Genomic DNA, 19,685 nt, shown 5'->3' on the forward strand with positions numbered 1-19,685 from the left:
CGCCACAATGAGCTAATAAGCTACGAACTCGATTGCGTTACATAAGGAAAACAGACTATGGAAAGGATTACTCAACCCACGTGACTAAATAAACAACTGAAAAGGTGTCATGAACCTTCCTCAGAAAATGGGACACAAAAACACACAAAATAGAATATAGGGAACTGTACTCAACATCACACTGTTGCGGCATGCAACCCGATCCGCACAAAAAGAATCTATAAGATATCCGAGCTAGAATGCTCATTACTTACAAAATATCCGAACATCGAACACAAGCACGCTAAGTGCATAATACCATCCTTGGAAGGACCGACAGCGCCATATGCTAAGAAACTCAAGCACAACTAAGGTGCGATATATGATCTGAATCTCGAGAGCCATCCTGCTCGCATAACACCTTCGCTACGCGGAACCTCAACACATAAGAAATTTATCAAGCCGTTTCATAACTCACATGACACAATATAGTATTACATGAAATAACCGACGACGAAACGACATCCAACGTCCGAATACTCGTCCATAGGGTGCTTTTATGCTGAAATGAACAGATCCGGCCTGATATAGAGCCCGTATTCATATTTAAATCCATTCACAGACCTCAAGCCGAGTCTGATCTCATCGTACTAGGCTAATAACCTTTCAAGTATCCATAAAAACCCTTTTCCCCATACATACAAGAATAGCCATCATAACCGGAACAATACTTCCACAGTCGACAACCAAATGAACCGAGCGCCCTCCAGGCATAAATTCTCGAATCAACGATATTACCACAATATTTATACTTGGTTTTAAATCTTCACTCAATCAAGTGACTACATGTCACTCTTACATAATCTTTTCGTGAGACACGCTCCCACGACCTTCCGCACCAGGTAACAAGTCTGCACATCCATGCTACCGGTTACACTAATGCTGTAAAGCATATCAAGAATCCACAAATCAATACACAAGGTCTCTAACACCTGACATCGACCTTAGATGATGCCAAAAATAATAACATCTTACTTTAAACATCTTAATCCCTTTCCTGCTCATCCGAGCTCATGACATCCTTGTCAACACCGAACCGAAATCTTAAATCCTCAACTTTCGAATCCCATACTACTTAGTGCACCTAACCACACCAATGCGCAGGAGTACAAGAATTCCATCATAATTCCGAACCACTAATAGGGTAAACACTTCATCATAGAAATACCATCTTCTTAACTCATTTCAAGAGAACCATTGCAACACGTGACTGAATTCCCATATCCGTAGAAAATACAAGCCTCAAGTAGTAGTCTAAACCACCATAACTCTTCTGGGATCCCTCTACACATAACATGTCATAATACTTGAATTCCTCCAAATAAAATCAATTATGGAGGCCGTCAAGCCTCGCACGTACCGCCACAAATCACATGTATAATTCAATGCGCTAAAGGAACTGATCATTGCCACCATCATGTCGATTCCACCATTGTTAGCCGATCTGTCTTTTCTCAATTTACTCTCAACTTGCTTTAGAAATAATAATAGCTCCATTCATTATATCACTGTCACGACCCAAATTAACCCTCCGTAAGGTGTCGTGACGGCACCTAGTCTTACGACTAGGTAAGCCTAATATTACGAAAAATGTAAAGAAAACACAACATTTTAAAGAAAATCAGCATATTGTGAATAACCAAAAGTAGTACCACTCCGAACATACAAAATAATTTCCCAAGACCCAGAATATCACGAAGTCACAAGCTGCTATACTCTATGTAGCTCTATACAAAAGTCTGAAGATAATAAAGAAAATTTCTAAGCGAGGGAGTAGAAGGGGACTCCGAGTATCTGCGGACGCAAGCAGAAGTACCTTGTAGTCTCCTAGAATCAGCAGCACGCACTAACCCCGAGGCTGATAGCTCGCACATGGATTTGCACACGAAACATGTGCACGAAAGGGCATGAGTACACCACAATGGTACCTAGTAAGTGCCAAGCCTAATCTTGGTCGAGTAGTGACGAGGTCAGGTCAAGGCCCTACCGGAGTAAATATAATAAATTAAACAGTAAAAGATATAAATAAAATTTACAGTAACACAGTAAAAGCAATTCTCTAAAGATTAACAGTTAAAGGAGCCCTTGGCTCAGAACAAGGCAAACACAATGGCGAATCTCCCGGGATACCGTCCCGTAGTTCCGAATGAATATGCACTACAGGAGGATCTCCCAGAATACGTCCGTAGTCCCAAAGTAAATATGCAGTGCTGGAGGATCTCCTGGAATACATCCGTCGTCCCAAAGTAAATATGCAGTGTTGGGGGATCTCCCGGAATATGTCCGTAGTCCCAAAATAAATATGCAAGACAGGGGGATCTCCCTGAATATGTCAGTAGTCCCAATTTAAATATGAAACGCAAGATGAAATGGCAGGTAAGGCATCGAGTTATACAGTTTATACAGAACACAGATAAGGAAAGTAGGGACTTAACTAAGCATGGCACACAAAATGTCAAATAGGCAGTTAAAACACGTAAGCATGCTTCTCTAATCTAAGCTAAACAATTAAACGTATTAGTACAATCTAATAAGGGAAAACAGTTTATGATTTAGAAAGGAAATACGAGATTTTTGCAATAATATCCCGTGTACGTACTCATCACCTTATGTACACGGCGCCCACACATCAATTTATATCAAACATCCTAAGGGAAAAGTCCCCAGCACAAGGTTAGGCAAGCCACTTACCTCGAACCAAGCTCAATCAATCGGTCACAATGCCTTTCCCATGAATATCCGACTCCGAATGGCCCAAATCTAGCCAAAAGCAATTACATATCATAAATACAACCATGATAGACTCATCTAATTAATGCAATCAACACTTTATCAACAATTTCGAAATTAACTCAAAAATCGCTCGTGGGGCCCACATATCGGAATCGGGTAACAGTCACAAAATATGAACACCCATTCACTCACGAGTCTAACCATATAAAAATTTCTCAAATCCGACAACAAATCCCCTTTCAAAACTCGAAATCTTTGTTGAAGAAGTTCTTACAAAATTTTCCCAATTTCAACCACAAAATCCGAGATTAAATGATGAAATCAACCATAGATTAGTGGAATATAACCATAAAAGAGTTAGGAATCATTACCATAAAGTTCCTCCAAAAATCTCTCCAAATTTCGCCTTCTACCGAGCTCTCAATCAAATTTGTGTTATGAACTCAACCCTCATTTTTGAACCTTAAATTCTGCCTAGGTGCGTTCTTCTTCGCGAACGCGACATCACGATCACGAACGCGATGAACAATCGTCCACTGGCCCAAAATTCCTCCTTCGCGAACGCGAGGGGACTCTCGCGAACGCGTACCTTCCACTGACAGACCCTTCACGAACACGGGAACCTCTTTGCGAATGCGTAGGATTAATGCCCGAAGCTTCCTCTGCCCCGTTCCTCTATGCGAACGCGAGGACCATATCGCGAACGCATAGGCTTAAGGTACCACACCTTCGCGAACGCGAAAACAACATCGCGAATATGAAGAACAACTTCGCGAACGTGAAGAACAACTTCGCTGCCTTTTCCAGATGCTCTACGCGATCACGAGGCACCTCTCGCGAACGCGATGAAGGATTTTTCTGCAATAAAACACTAGAAATCTGCTACTTCTCTAAGTCCAAAGACGACTCGTTGAGCATCCGAAACACACCCGAGGTCCCCGGGACCTCGACCAAACATACCAACCAATCCTAAAACACCATACGAACTTAGTCAAGCTCTTTAATCACATCAAACAACGCTAAAATCACGAATCACCCTCCAATTCAAACTTAAAGAACTTGAAACTTCAAAATTATACAACTGATGCCTAAACCTATCAAATCACATCCGATTGACCTCAAATTTTGCTTAAAAGTCATAATCAACATTACGGACCTACTCCAACTTCCGGAATTGGAAAATGACCCCTATATCAAAAATTCCACTACCAGCCCAAAACTCCAAAAATTCAACTTTAGCCATTTCAAGCTTAAATGAGCTACCAACCTCCAAAACACAATCCGGACACGCCCCTAAACCCAAAATCACCTAACAGAGCTAAAGGAACCGACAGAATTCCATTCCGGAGTTGTCTTTATACAGTTCCGACTACAGTCCAAATCCTAAGGCTTAAGCTCTCATTTAGGGACTAAGTGTCCCAAAACACTCCGAAACTCAAAATTAATCATCACGGTTAGTCACAATAGCAGAAATAGATATGGGGAAAGAAGTTAATAGGGGTTCGGGGCTCTAACTCTCAAAACGACCGGCTGGGTCGTTACATCCTCTCTATTTCGATATTTCAGCCATTTTTGGCATATTTGGAGCTACGGAGCTCGCATTGAAGCGAGTTTTGAGGCGATTTTTACCATATGGATTGGGGTAAGTGTGCTATATCCTAAAGTGATTATATTTCATGATTATATGGTTATATTCATAATTTATTTCGGATTTAAATGGAAGAAATTAACATTTTTGCAAAATCTTCCAAAAATAAAAATTTAAGATTTGGAGGTCGAGTTTTTATCGGAATTTGATAAAATTGGTATGGTTAAATTATACTTAAGCTCTCGTTGACTTTTGTTGACTTTTTGGAACAAATTTTTAAGTCGACGTATTATTATCCGCAATTGTTTCCGATGAATTGTAATGGAGTTATACAATTAATTTGGATAGATTTGGGCGGTTTGGAGGTCAATTCAAGAAACAATGCAATTTTGGAATATTGGAATAACTTCAAAAAGGTAAGTGTATTGCTTAACCTCGAGTGGGGGAATTACCCTTTAGGCATCGAGTCTTATATGCCATTTGAGAAATGTGAAGCCGTGTACGCGAGGTGAAGAGTATGTACTCGGGCTTATATGTGCAAATTTTCTTGGTTTAAAGTTTTAGGCATTCTTATGTATTAAATTAGATAATTGTTGGCATTAGCAAATCCTTGAATTATCATACCTCGTTCCTTATTTGTTAAATTTGTGTTTTATATAATAAATTTAGTGTTATTGTCACTTGGATTTTACGTGAATTCCGTGTGTTTATTGATTTGATATTTTCTTGGAATTAAATCCATGATGGAACCCTTATCTGCAAATATTTATTAATAAGTTTAAATTGAGGAGTTAATATAATTATCAAGAATTTGGAATAATGAAGGCGTTGCCCTATACTGAGTATTTTTCACCTCTGTTGATTGTTTTGATGTTTATTATACGTTGTGTGGAGCCTTGGGCTATTTGTTGACAAATGTATTGATTCTGCTACATATTTGGAATTTGGTTGTGGTCAGTGGAAATTGCGAGATGAATTGTTGTATTGTGTTGTGGTTTAAACACACTCCTTGATGTTATTTATGCTTCCTACCTTGCTTGTTAATGATATACATGGGCTTGGTAAGGAAGAGTGTAAAGCACGAAGGGTGATGCCGTGCCATTTGAGAGTTTAAAGCACGAAGGGTGATGCCGTGCTATTTGAGAGTGTAAAGCACGAAGGGTGATGCCGTGCCATTGAGAGTGTAAAGCATGAAGGGTGATGCCGTGCTATTTTATTTATATTATCAGGTGAGGATGAGAATAAAAGCACGAAGGGTGATGCCGTGCAATTATTTTTATGTTATCATATATTCATGGCACGAAGGGTGTTTCCGTGTAGGCGAGGTTGAGAGACATACATTATATTGTGATATCGTTTTGTTGTGTATACATTCATGCCTTTATCTTGAGATGTTATTGTGCACCTATGTTTTCTGTGTGACTTGTAGTCGTTGTTTGTCACGACCCCAAATTCCCTCCGTAATATGTCGTGATGGCACCTAGTATCTAAGACTAGGTAAGCCTATCAATGCGGAATAATAATAAATATCTGAAATAAATAAACTACAATTCAAACAATTTCAACTCCCAAAACCCGGTAGAAATAAGTCACAAGCTTCTAAGAATTTATTCTCTATGTCTCCATATATCAGAGTCTAAAGCAAATAAGGAAGACAACATAGTAAGATAGAAGGGGACTCCGGAGTCAGCGGACGCTGGCAGATATACCTCGAAGTCTCTTCGTATAGGTAGTTTATTGATGAGTGGTCTGATAACATGTACTTGGATCTGCACAAAAAGATGTGCAGAAGCGTAGTATGAGTACTCCCCAGCAGTACCAAGTAAGTGCCAAGCATAACCTCGGTAGAGTAGTGGCGAGGTCAGGTCAGGCCCTACTAGAGAATAAATAATGGCTCGGTAAAATATTTAAACAATATTATAAGATAAAATGACAATGAAAATGAATCAAGTAGTATGTCACATTTAATTACATAAAATAATGGCAAATAAATACCTCGCGGAAACAAAATAGAATTCTTTTCAACTTGAAGAAAATCGCAACAATAATCAAAGGCAACTGCGGCCATAAATCAATATCAACAAGGGCACTCACGAGGTACCGCCTCGTAGTCCCAAATCATATACAAATTCACAATATCTCATTTCCTTATCTCACCGCGGGAGCCTTCACAATTTATTTTAAAGAAAATATTTTTCCCGAAATAGCATCCTGCGTTTTAGCCATCCTTATCACACCACATGACTTCTAGCAGTTCCCCCTACTAGCCACGCATTTCAAGCCACCCTTATCTCACCGCATGCGTTTCAATACCCAGACCTTATACCACCGCATGCGTATCAATATCATAATATATCACAATTTACATCCCAGGTGCTCAAATAATTTAACTTGCCAAAATAATTCAACAACAATATTTTTCCACAATAAAGAGCTCACGGCTCATGTCAAAATAATTCAAAAATAATATTTTTTCACAATAAAGAGCTCACGGCTCATGTCAAAATAATTCAACAATAATATTTTTCCTCAATAAAGAGCTCACGGCTCATGTCAAAATAATTCAACAATAATATTTTTCCACAATAAAGAGCTCACTGCTCCATCATAATGAGTACGAAAATCTTACAAAAATATTCAGGAGCAAATAATTCAGGAAAAATAATATTTCAAAATCTTTAATACATTGCTTCAATATCAAGTTTAAAAATGTCAAATACTTCATATTAATAATATTAAATTTAAAGAAAATCAACCTTCAAATAATGCACAAAATAAAAGAAATCAAGTTTCAACTAACAGGTAAAACAATTAGTAGGAGAAGGTCAAATAAATTTAAAATATAAACATTTAATCAATGATGAAGAATATAACAAGATAGAATATTTTAATAAATGCGCAACAATGATCTACACAATTTTAAAATATAATCCTTCACATTTAGCCCATGTACACACTCATCACCTCATGCACATGACTTTCAACATATTTCAATAATCACATCAATACCAATCCTAGGGGAAATTTCCCCCACACAAGGTTAGACAAGTCACTTACCTCGACTTGCTCCAATTTAACCAAGTATTATGCTTTTTCCTCGATTTTTCCGACTCCGATCGACTCGTATCTAGTCATAATTAATTTGATACAGTCAACAAAATTTATAGGAATCAATTTCATAAGAAAATATTACACTTTTCAATAAAATCCAAAATTAGCTCAAAATTTGTTCGTGGGGCCCACGTCTCGGAATCCGACGAAACTTACAAAATCCGACAACCCATTCAATTACAAGTCCAACCATACTAGTTTCACTCAAATCGGACTCCGGATCGACATCGAAAACCCAAAAATTTGTTTCTATGAGATTTCTAAAATTTTCCCAAATTTCTATCTCAAAACACTAATTAAATGGTGAAAACAATGATGTATTCGTGTATATTGACCAAATCCGAGTTAGAATCACTTTCCCAAATATTTTTCGTTAAAAATATATCAAAATCGCCTTTCCTCAAGCTCCAATTCGTCAAAAAGGCAAATGGGACGAAGTCCCCTGTTTTTATAACTTACAGATTTGTTAGGGACCTCGATTTTGTCAGGGAGCTCGATATTTGTCAGGGAGCCTGATTTGTCATGGAGCTCGATTTTGGCAAGGAGCTCGATTTTGTCAGGGAGCTCGATTTGTGATTAACCTCGATTTTGACAGGGAGCTCGATTTTGTCAGGGAGCTCGATTTGTCAGGGACCTCGATTTGTTAGGGACCTCGATTTTGTCAGGGACCTCGATTATGACAGGGAGCTCGAATTTGGCAGGCAGCCCGATTTTGGTAGGCAGCCCGATTTTGACAGCATTTCCAGCAGAAAAATTGCAGTAGCTTTTGCAGCAACTAAGTCCTACTTTTGATCCGTTAACCATCTAAAACTCACCCGAGTCCCTCGGGACCTCAACCCAATACACCAACAAGTCCTGAAACATCATACGAACTTATTTGAACCTCTAAATTACATCAAACAATGCTAAAACCACAAATCATACCCCAACTCAAGCTAAATGAAACTAAGAATTTTTAACTTCTATGTTCGATGCCGGAACCTATCAAATCAAGTCCGATTGACCTCAAATTATGCACACAAGTCATAAATGACATAACAGAGCTGTAAAAATTTTCAAAACTAGATTCCGACCCCGATATCAAAAAGCCAACTCCCCGGTCAAACTTCCAAACTTTAAATTCCTATTTTAGCCGTTTCAAGCCTAATTTCAATACGGACTTCCAAATAAAATTCCAATCACGCTCCTAAGTCCAAAATCACCATACGGAGCTGTTGGAATCATCAAAATTCTATTCCGGGGTCGTTTGCACAAATTTCGACATCCGGTCACTATTTGAACTTAAACTTTTAATTTTTCATCAAAATTCCATATCTCGGGCTAGGGACCTCGGAATTTGATTCCGGGCATACGCCCAAGTCCCAATTCATGATACGGACCTACCGGAACTGGCAAAACACTGATCTGAGTTCGTTTGCTCAAAATGTTGACCAAAGTCAACTTAGTTGAGTTTTAAACCTCAAATTCACATTTTAATCCATTTTTCACCTGAAAACTTTTCGAAAAATTTTACAGACTGCGCATGCAAGTCGAGGAATGATAAATAGTGCTTTTCGAGGTCTTAGAACAAAAAATTAATTATTAAATTTAAAGATGACATTTTGGGTCTTCACATTCTCCACCTCTAAAAACAAACGTTCGTCCTCGAAAAGAGTTAGAAAAAGTTCCTGAGCTGGTGAATAAGTATGGATAACGGCTGTGTATATCACGCTCGGTCTCCCAAGTCACCTCCTCGACCGGATGACCCCTCCTCTGAACCTTCATGGATGCAATGTTCCTTGACCTCAACTTTCGAACCTGCCTATCTAAAATAGCCACTGGTTCCTCAACATAAGATAGATCCTTGTCCACCTGAACCGAACTGAAGTCTAACACATGAGACGGATCGCCGTGATATTTCCGAAGCATGGAGTCTTGGAATACCGGATGAACTGCAGAGAGACTAGGTGGTAGTGCAAGTCTGTAAGCCACATCTCCAACTCTTTCAAGAATCTCAAAAGGCCCAATATGCCTAGAGCTCAACTTGCCCTTCTTCCCGAACCTCATCACACCCTTCATAGGCGAAACCCGGAGAAATACCCGCTCACCAACCATGAATGCAACATCACGAACCTTCCAATCCGCATAACTCTTCTGTCTAGATTGGGATGTACGAAGCCGATCCTGAATCAACTTAACCTTTTCCAAGGCATCCTGAACCAAGTCTGTACCCAAAAATCTACCCTCGCCCGGTTCGAACCAACCCACTAGGGACCGGCACCGCCTACCATACAAGGCCTCACACAGAGCCATCTGAATGCTTGACTGGCAATTGTTGTTGTAAGAAAATTCCGCATGTGGTAAGAAGTGATCCCAAGCACCCCCAAAATCTATCACACATGCACGAAGCATATCCTCCAGTGTCTGAATAGTGCGTTCGGACTGCCCGTCCGTCTTAGGGTGAAATGCTGTACTCAACTCTACCAGGGTACCCAACGCACGCTGTACTGCCCTCCAGAACCGTGATGTAAACTACGTACCCCAATTATAGATGATAGATACCGGTACGCCATGAAATCTGACAATCTCGCGAATATATACCCGAGCCAGCTGTTCTGAAGAGAAAGTAGCAATCACAGGAATGAAATGAGCTGACTTGGTCAATCTATCCATAATCACCCAAACTGCATCGAACTTCCTACGAGTCCGTGGGAGCCAACAACAAAATCCATAGTGATCTGCTCCCATTTCCATTATGGAATCTATAACTTCTGAAACAATCCACCCGGTCGCTGATGCTCATATTTCATTTGTTGACAATTTAGACACCGAGCTATATACTCCACTATGTCTTTCTTCATCCGCCTCCACAAATAGTGCTGTCTAAAATCCTGATACACTTTTGCAGCACCCAGATGAATGGAGTATTGCGAACTGTGAGCCTCCTAGAAAATCAACTCGTGCAAACCATCTACATTTGGCAAACATAGTCTGCCCTGCATCCGTAATACATCTTCATCTCTAATAGTGAATTCTTTGGCATCGCCATGCTGAACTGTGTCCTTAAGGACAAGCAGATGGGGGTCATCATACTGACGTTCCCTGATACGGTCATAAAGAGAAGACTGAGAAACCACATAAGTCAAAACTCGACTCGGCTCGAAAACATCCAATCTGAAAAACTGGTTGGCCAAGGCCTGAACATCCAAGACTAAAGGCCTCTCTGCTACTGGTAAATATGCTAAGCTGCCCAAAATTTCTGCCTTACGACTCAAGGCATCGGCCACTACATTGGCCTTCCCAGGATGATAGAGAATGGTGATATCATAATCCTTAAGTAACTCCAACCACCTCTGCTGCCGCAAATTAAGATAATTCTGTTTAAATAGATGCTATAGACTTCGGTGATCGGTGTAGACCTCACAATGGACACCGTACTAATAATGCCCCAAATCTTTTAGGCATGAACAATAGCTGCTAACTCAAGGTCATGGACCGGATAATTCTTCTCATGTACCTTTAACTGTCGGGACGTGTAGGCAATCACCCTACCGTTTTACATCAACACTGCGCCGAGACCAATACGTGACACATCACAATACATAGTATAAGACCCTGAACCCGTAGGTAATACCAACATTGGGGTTGTAGTCAAAGCTGTCTTGAGCTTTTGGAAGCTCTCCTCATATTCCTTGCTCCATCTGAACGGAGCACCCTTCTGGGTCAATCTGGTCATAATAGTTGTTCATAATCAATTATAGAATCGTCAGTTAACTTCATGTTAACAAAAATCTCATTTCAAACTTTGACAATACTGATAACGAGACACGAGGCATGAAGACCTCAAAATTATTTAGCCGAATTAATGAGTCACATTTAACGTCACCTGGGCGGGAACCTATCTCGTAGGTTAAAACTCAATAATTACAACACAAATTTGGATCTGGGCGGGATTTCATATAAGTACTTTCAAATAAGCCTAACAGGCATGACTCCCTATTAGTACTCTAGTACAAATTGGATCTCACAAGGGAGAACTTAAACACAAGATTTTTCCTCACAAGGATCTCTCCTTATATAACTTCCACCGCAGCTCGTAGCCCAGTTTAAACACATCAGTTTATTTTAAAAATGCGAGGATCTCGTCCTCAGTTCTGAATCACAAGTAATATGCACATCGTGCCAATCGAAACTTTCCATTTGCTCCTTCTAAATAATTTCTGTTAAACAAAATCACAACAAATAATGAACCCTACACCGTTAGGGCATATAATTCACAATTTGCAATTAATTATTCAGAATTTACATCAAAACTTACCGAAATGAGTAACATAAAGTCACCTTTATCCTCAGAGCTCTTATTAGTGACCAACATGGAATGATAGGCGTAGTTATCTCCATAGAATCTCCCAACAGGAGTAAACACATAAGTAGATTATAGAATTACGAAGCTCACTCATAAGTGGAGCACCATAGAAGGACTCGTTCCGATACTGAGAACCGAAGCAAGTTAAGGAAATTATTCCTTTATATTATATCAAGGTCGTATCTGTAACGACACCAACTGATGTAGCGATCTCCACCATACCATAAAAATATGTCAACGACTGGGTCTCCACCTCTAAGACGCCTTCTACCCGCCTGTCCTCCACCCCTAACTGGTCGTGTGGGTGGTATAGTAACTGCAATGGGGCACGTAGCCTGAGTGCTTTGATGAAATAAGTCTCTCCCAAGTTTGGGACAATTTTCTCATGATGTGCCTAGTATCACCATATTCATAACAACCCTTTTGCGGGTTAGGCTTCTCATATTGAGTCTGTGCCAGATAAATGGAATAACCATTGTAGGAACTCATGTCGGTGGTGCATTAAAAGAACTTACTAGAGCACCCCGAGTAATCCGTTGTGCGGACTGGGCTGGCCGACTGCTTGAGCCCCCGCCATTATGATTTATACTTGTAGAGTAGAATCCACTGAATCCCCCAGAACCTTCAGATGTATTGGTCTCCTTAGTTTCCTTTTTCCTCACCCCGAACACGTTCTAATATCTTGGCAATTTGTATAACTAGCAGAAATGAAGTATCAGCTTGTAGCTCCCGAGTCGTACAAAATTTTACGATCATAATTAAGTCCTTTAATGAGTCTGTGAACTCTCCCTCTGGCTGTAGGAAGCAAAGTAGGAGTATGACGGACTAACTTATTGAACTTGATGGCATATTCTGACACCATCAATGGTGACCGGACGCAACCGTTCAAAACCTATGCGCCACGCATTATGGAGAGTCCGGGAAATAAACTCTTTCTAAAGCGTTTCTAACAACTGAGCCAAGTGGGCGGTGTTGCATTTGCTGGTCTGCCCTCTTCATAGGCTTGCCACGAACACCGGTGGAGAATTATCTCTCCCAAGGCAAATTTCTTCTTTTGTTATGCTGACTCAACACTGTTGAGCTGACCCATTTCTTAACATACTCTTCGATTCTTCTTTGGGGTAACCCTTACCCCTATTTATACACAACGATCACAAAAGTAGATCCCCATACAGACAAATCTTGGCACGAACCACATAGTCCAGAATCTCGTCAACAACTGTACTTCCTCCAAAGCACCCCAAAATCCACAACCGTGACGTCCACGCTAAGTAAACCTTCTGTAAATTTAGAGTTGTTTCTATAACGCCTTTGGTACTGAAGTATAGGATTATTAGGGAGGCGGACATACCGCAAGTCCCAACCTTATGCTCTATAAAATCTCAGGCCTTAAACATGTGTAAATTTTAGGGAACCTTTCAGTGCCACATATATACATTTCAGGCCAAAGCTGATATAACACATGACCCCTCAATACACCCATTGGTAGTGGACTCCCCCCACTCGATGCGAAGTCATAGGTCACAACGTCCGATGATCCACAATAATAACCTTCACAGCTCATATAAATCAACCATATGCCAACGTCTGTTGCACCCCCACATGATTCACTAGGTGATCTCTGAATACACCCACATCTTCAGTCGGAACAACACGTTGAGGCAATGTTTGAGCATCTCTGGCTCCCTCGTAGTCCATCTGCGGCATCACGAACCGTCGACGCAAAACTGATACCAAGTGCACAATGTCATACATGAGTGGATACAAAGGAATATAAGATATATGTTTCAAGCTAAATCAATGTCGCATGATAAGGAATCAAAGAAGTGAATATTTCCTAACAGTTCCATAGCCTCTCGAAGATAAGTACAGACGTCTCTGTACCGATCCGCAAGACTCTACTAAACCTGCTTGTGACTCATGACACCTATGAACCTAGAGCTTTGATACTAACTTGTCACGACCCCAAATTCCCTCCGTAGGATGTCGTGATGGCACCTTGTCTCTAAGACTAGGTAAGCATATCAATGCAGAATAATAATAAATATCTGAAATAAATAAACTACAATTCAAATAATTTCAACTCCCAAAACCCGGTAGAAATAAGTCACAACCTTCTAAGAATTTATTCTTTATGTCTCTATATATCAAAGTTTAAAGCAAATAAGGAAGACAATATAGTAAGATAGAAGGGGACTCCGGAGTCTGCGGACGCTGGCAAATATACTTCAAAGTCTCCTCGTACAACTAGTTTACTGATGAGTGGTCTGATAAGATGTACCTGGATCTGCACAAAAAGATGTGCAGAAGCGTAGTATGAGTACACCACATCGGTACCCAGTAAGTGCCTAGCCTAACCTCGGTAGAGTAGTGACGAGGTCAGGTCAGGCCCTACTGGAGAATAAATAATGGCATGGTAAAATGTTTAAACAATATTATAAGATAAAATGACTATGAAAATGAATCAAGTAGTATGTCACATTTAATTACATCAAATAATGACAAATAAATACCTCGTGGAAACAAAACAGAATTCTTTTCAACTTGAAGAAAATCACAACAATAATCAAAGGCAACTGCGGCCATAAATCAATATCAACAAGGGAACTCCCTACGTACCGCCTCGTAGTCCCAAATCATAAACAAATTCACAATATCTCATTTCCTTATCTCACCGCGGGAGCCTTCACAATTAAAATGCACCAAATATTTCGCAGATTGGGGGAGTAGCTCAGACTCCTACCACAACTCTAGAACAACAGGTTCACGTTGGTCAAGTTTCGGGTGTAGTACCGGTATAACCTATTATTCCGGTTCTGCTTGAGGTCAGGCCCGAGGCATTAGAAGAAGAACAAAATAGACTTTAAAGGTTTAAGAAATATGATCCACCAACTTTCAGTGGCACAACTACAGAGGATCGCGAAGAAGAACAAGCTTCCACTGGCCCAAAATTCCTCCTTCGCGAACGCGTACTTTCCATTGACGGACCCTTCACGAATGCGGGAACCTCTTCGCGAACGCGTAGGCTTAATGCCCAAAGCTTCCTCTGCCTCGTTCCTCTACGCGAACGCGAGGACCATATCGCGAATGCATAGGCTTAAGGTCCCACACCTTCGCGAATGCGGGAACAACATCGCGAACGCAAAGAACAACTTTGCTGCCTTACCCAGATGCTTTGCATGATCGCAAGGCACCTCTCGCGAACGCGATGAAGGATTTTTCTGCAATAAAACACCAGAAATATGCTACTTCTCTAAGTCCAAAGATGACTCGTTGAGCATCCGAAATACACCCGAGGCCCCCGGGACCTCGACCAAACATACCAACCAATACTAAAACACCATACGAACTTAGTCGAGCTCTCAAATCACATCAAACAACGCTAAAATCATGAATCACCCTCCAATTCAAACTTAAAGAACTAGAAACTTCAAAATTCTATAACCGATGCCGAAACCTATCAAATCACGTGCGATTGACCTCACATTTTGCGCACAAGTCATAATCAACATTATAGACCTACTCCAATTTCCGGAATCGGAAAATGACCCCGATATAAAAAATTCTACTACCGGCCCAAAACTCCAAAAATTTGACTTTCTCCATTTCAAGCCTAAATGAGCTACGAACTTCCAAAATACAATCCGGACACGCCCCTAAACCCAAAATCACCTAACAGAGCTAACGGAACCGACGGAATTCCATTCCGGAGTCGTCTTCACATAGTTCTGACTATGGTACAAATCCTAAGGATTAAGCTCCCATTTAGTGACTAAGTGTCCCAAAATACTCTGCAACTCAAAACCAATCATCCCGGCAAGTCATAATAGCAGAAATAGATATGGGGAAAGCAGGTACTAGGGGTTCGGGGCTTTAACTCTCAAAATGACCGTCCGGGTCGTTACATCCTCCCCCTCTTAAAATAATCATTCGTCCTCGAATGAGCATAGAGACATACCTGAAGTGATGAAAATATGAGGATAATGGCTGCGCATATCCAGCTTGGTATCTCAAGTCACCTCCTCGACTGGCTGTCCCCTCCAATGAACCTTCACGGAAGCAATGTTCTTTGATCTTAGCTTTCTGACATGCCTGTCCAAAATGGCTATTGGCTCCTCAACATAAGATAGATCCTTGTCCAACTGGACTTAGCTGAAATCCAATACATGAGTCAGATCACCGTGATACTTCCGGAGCATAGACACGTGGAATACCGGGTGAACTCCTGCTAGGCTAGGAGGCAAGGCAAGCTCATGAGCAACCTCCACAACTCGCCGCAATATCTCAAAAGGACCAATGAAGCTTGGGGTCAGCTTGCCCTTCTTCCCGAATCTCATGACACCCTTCATAGGCGATACTCGAAGCAAGACTCACTCGCCAACCATAAATGCCAAATCATGAACCTTCTGGTCCGCATAACTCTTCTACATGGACTGGGCTGTGCGAAGTCTCTCCTGAATCACCTTCACCTTATCTAGGGCATCTTGGACCAATGCTGTACCCAACAATCGGGCCTCGCCCGACTCAAACCATCCCACTGGGGACCGACATCGCCTACCATACAAAGCCTTAGACGGTGCCATCTGAATACTAGACTGGTAACTGTTGTTGTAAACAAACTCTACTAGTGGAAAGTATTGTTCCCATGACCCTCCGAACTCCATAACACAGTTACTTTGCATATCCTCAAGAATCTGAATCGTGCGCTCGGACTGCCCATCCGTTTGAGGGTGAAAGGCTGTGTTCAGCTTCACCCTAGTACCCAACTCCTGCTGTACGGCTCTCCAAAACCGTGATGTGAACTGTGTACCTCTGTCTGAAATAATGGATACTGGGATACCATGAAGGCGGACAATATCTCTAATATAAATCTCAGTCAACCTATCAGAATAATAAGTGGTCGACACTGGAATGAAAGCTGATCCACGATCACCCAAATAGCATCGAACTTTCTCAAAGTCCGTGGAAGTCCAACTACAAAGTCCATGGTGATCCGCTCCCACTTCCACTCTGGGATCTCTAACCTCTGAAGTAATCCACCCGGTCTCTGGTGCTCACATTTGACCTGCTGACAGTTGAGACACTTGGCCACAAACCCAACTATATCTTTCTTCATCCTTCCCACCAGTAGTGCTATCTCAAATCGTGGTACATCTTCGCAGCACCGGGATGAATGGAGTACTGTGAGCTGTGGGCCTCCTCGAGAATCAACTCCCAAAGCCCATCTACATTGGGCACACAGATCCGGCCTTGCATCCTCATCACACCATCATCACCAATAGTCACATCTCTGGCATCACCTCACCGAACCCTATCCTGAAGAACTAGAAGATAAGGATCAACATACTGGCGCTCCCTGATACGATCATAAAGAGAAGACCGAGAAACCATACAAGCTAATACCCAGCTAGGCTCTGAAATATCCAATCTCACGAACTTGTTGGCTAAGGCCTGAAGATCCAAGTCTAAGGGCCTCTCAGCTGCCGGAAGATATGCCAAACTCCCCAAACTCTCTGCCTGGCAACTCAAGGCATCGGCCACTACATTGGCCTTCCCCGGGTGGAATAATATAGTGATATCATAGTCTTTAAGTAGCTCCAACCACCTCCGCTGACGCAAATTAAGGTCCTTTTGCCTGAGCAAGTGCTGCAAACTCCAGTGATCAGTGTAGATCTCATAAGGAACACCGTACAAATAATGATGCCAGATCTTCAGGGCGTGAACAATAGCTTCTAACTCGAGATCATGGACCAGATAATTCTTCTCATGCACCTTTAACTGTCTAGATGCGTAGGCAATCACCCTACCATCCTGCATCAATACCGCTCCAAGGCCAATCCTCGAGGAATTACAATAGATAGTGTAGGACCCCGAACCTGTAGGCAATACTAATACTGGGGCTGTAGTCAAAGCTGTCTTGAGCTTCTGAAAGTTCTTCTCACACTCCTCAGTCCACCTGAACGGAGCACCCTTCTGGGTCAGCCTGGTCATAGGCGCTGCAATGGATAAAAATTCCTCCACAAAGTGACGGTAATACCTCGCCAAACCAAGGAATCTATGGATCTCCGTAGCTGATGACGGTCTAGGCCAACTCTACACTGCCTCTACCTTCTTCGGATCTACCGTGATCCCATCACAAGACACTATGTGGCCCAAGAATGCCACTGACTCAAGCCAGAATTCACACTTAGAAAATTTTGCATACAACATCTTCTCCCTCAAAGTCTATAGCACGGTCCTCAGGTGCTGCTCATGATCTTCCCGAGACTAGGAATATACCAGGATGTCATCAATAAACACAATGACGAAGGAATCAAGATAAGGCCGGAACACACTGTGCATCAAATGCATAAAGGCTGCTGGGGCATTGGTCAGCCCAAATGACATGACAAGAAACTCATAGTGACCATATCTGGTCCTGAAAACAGTCTTCGGGATATCCGGCTCCCGAATCTTCAACTGGTGATAGCCAGAACGCAAGTCGATCTTGGAAAACACCCTGGCACCCTGTAACTGATCAAATAAATCATCGATGCGAGGCAAATGATACATGTTCTTCACTGTAATCTTGTTCAACTGCCGGTAATCAATACACATACGTATAGAACCATCCTTCTTCTTCACAAATAAGACCAGAGCACTCCAAGGTGATACACTGGGCCTGATGAAACCCTTATCAAGCAACTCCTACAACTGCTCCTTCAACTCTTTCAACTCAGGAGGAGCCATACGGTAAGGAGGAATAGATATGGGCTGAGTGCCCGACAACAAATCAATGTCGAAATTAATATCTCTATCGGGCGTAATACCCTGAAGATTAGCTGGAAACACATCAGGGAAGTCCCTCACTACCGGGACTGACTCAACTGTAGGGGTATCAATACTGACATCTCTCACATAGGCCAAATACGCATCACACCCCTTCTCAACTATTCGCTGAGCCTTAAGAAATGAAATGACTCTGCGGGGAGTATACTCTAAGGTACCTCTCCACTCTAATCTCAGCAAACCTAGCATAGCCAGCGTCACGGTCTTAGCGTGACAATCAAGAATAGCATAATGGGGCGAAAACCAATCCATGCCCAAGATAACATCAAAATCTACCATACTGAGTAATAACAAATCGGCTTTGGTCTCAAAACCACTAAAAGCAATCAAACACGACCGATATACGCGGTCCACAGTGAGAGAATCTCCCACGGGAGTAGATACATAAATAGGGGAACTCAAAGAATCCCGAGAAATCCCCAAATATGGAGAAAAATAAGAAGACACATATGAATACGTAGAGCCTGGGTCAAATAATAATGATGCATCCCTATGACATACATGGATGATACCTATGATGACTGAATCTGAAGCAACGGCCTCTGAACGGGCTGGAAGGGCATAATACCTGGCATGGCGTCCCCCTCTAGGGCGACCTCGACCTCCCCAACCTCCGCCTCGAGCTGGCTGAGGAGGTGGGGTGGTAGCTGGGGCTGGAAGAATGGCCGGAGGACCCCATGGAGCACGTGGCGGCTGATAAGTCTGTGGAGGTGCACCCCTCCTGGCTCTGGGAAATGTCTAACCGTGTGACGAGTGTCACCACACTCAAAACAACCCCTCGGAGGGTGTGGCGGCTGAGACTGACTCAGACCTGGCCTGCTGGACTGGCCGGTAATAGCACCTCTAGTAGGAGGCATACTCGATACTGGCGGTGCATAATAGGGCTCCTGAGGTCTAGGAGGAGCTGGAACACTGCTGGTTGCTGGAAGAGCTGAATGGACAGGACGACTCACAAAACCCCTACCATAGCATGCTGCTGGTGCATGAGCTCCTGAATAATGACCAGTCTCTCGAGACCTCTTGGCCTCTCTCTCCTCTCTG

The sequence above is a fragment of the Nicotiana tomentosiformis genome, chromosome 12 (assembly GCF_000390325.3).
Source record: "Nicotiana tomentosiformis chromosome 12, ASM39032v3, whole genome shotgun sequence".
NCBI lineage: Eukaryota > Viridiplantae > Streptophyta > Magnoliopsida > Solanales > Solanaceae > Nicotiana > Nicotiana tomentosiformis.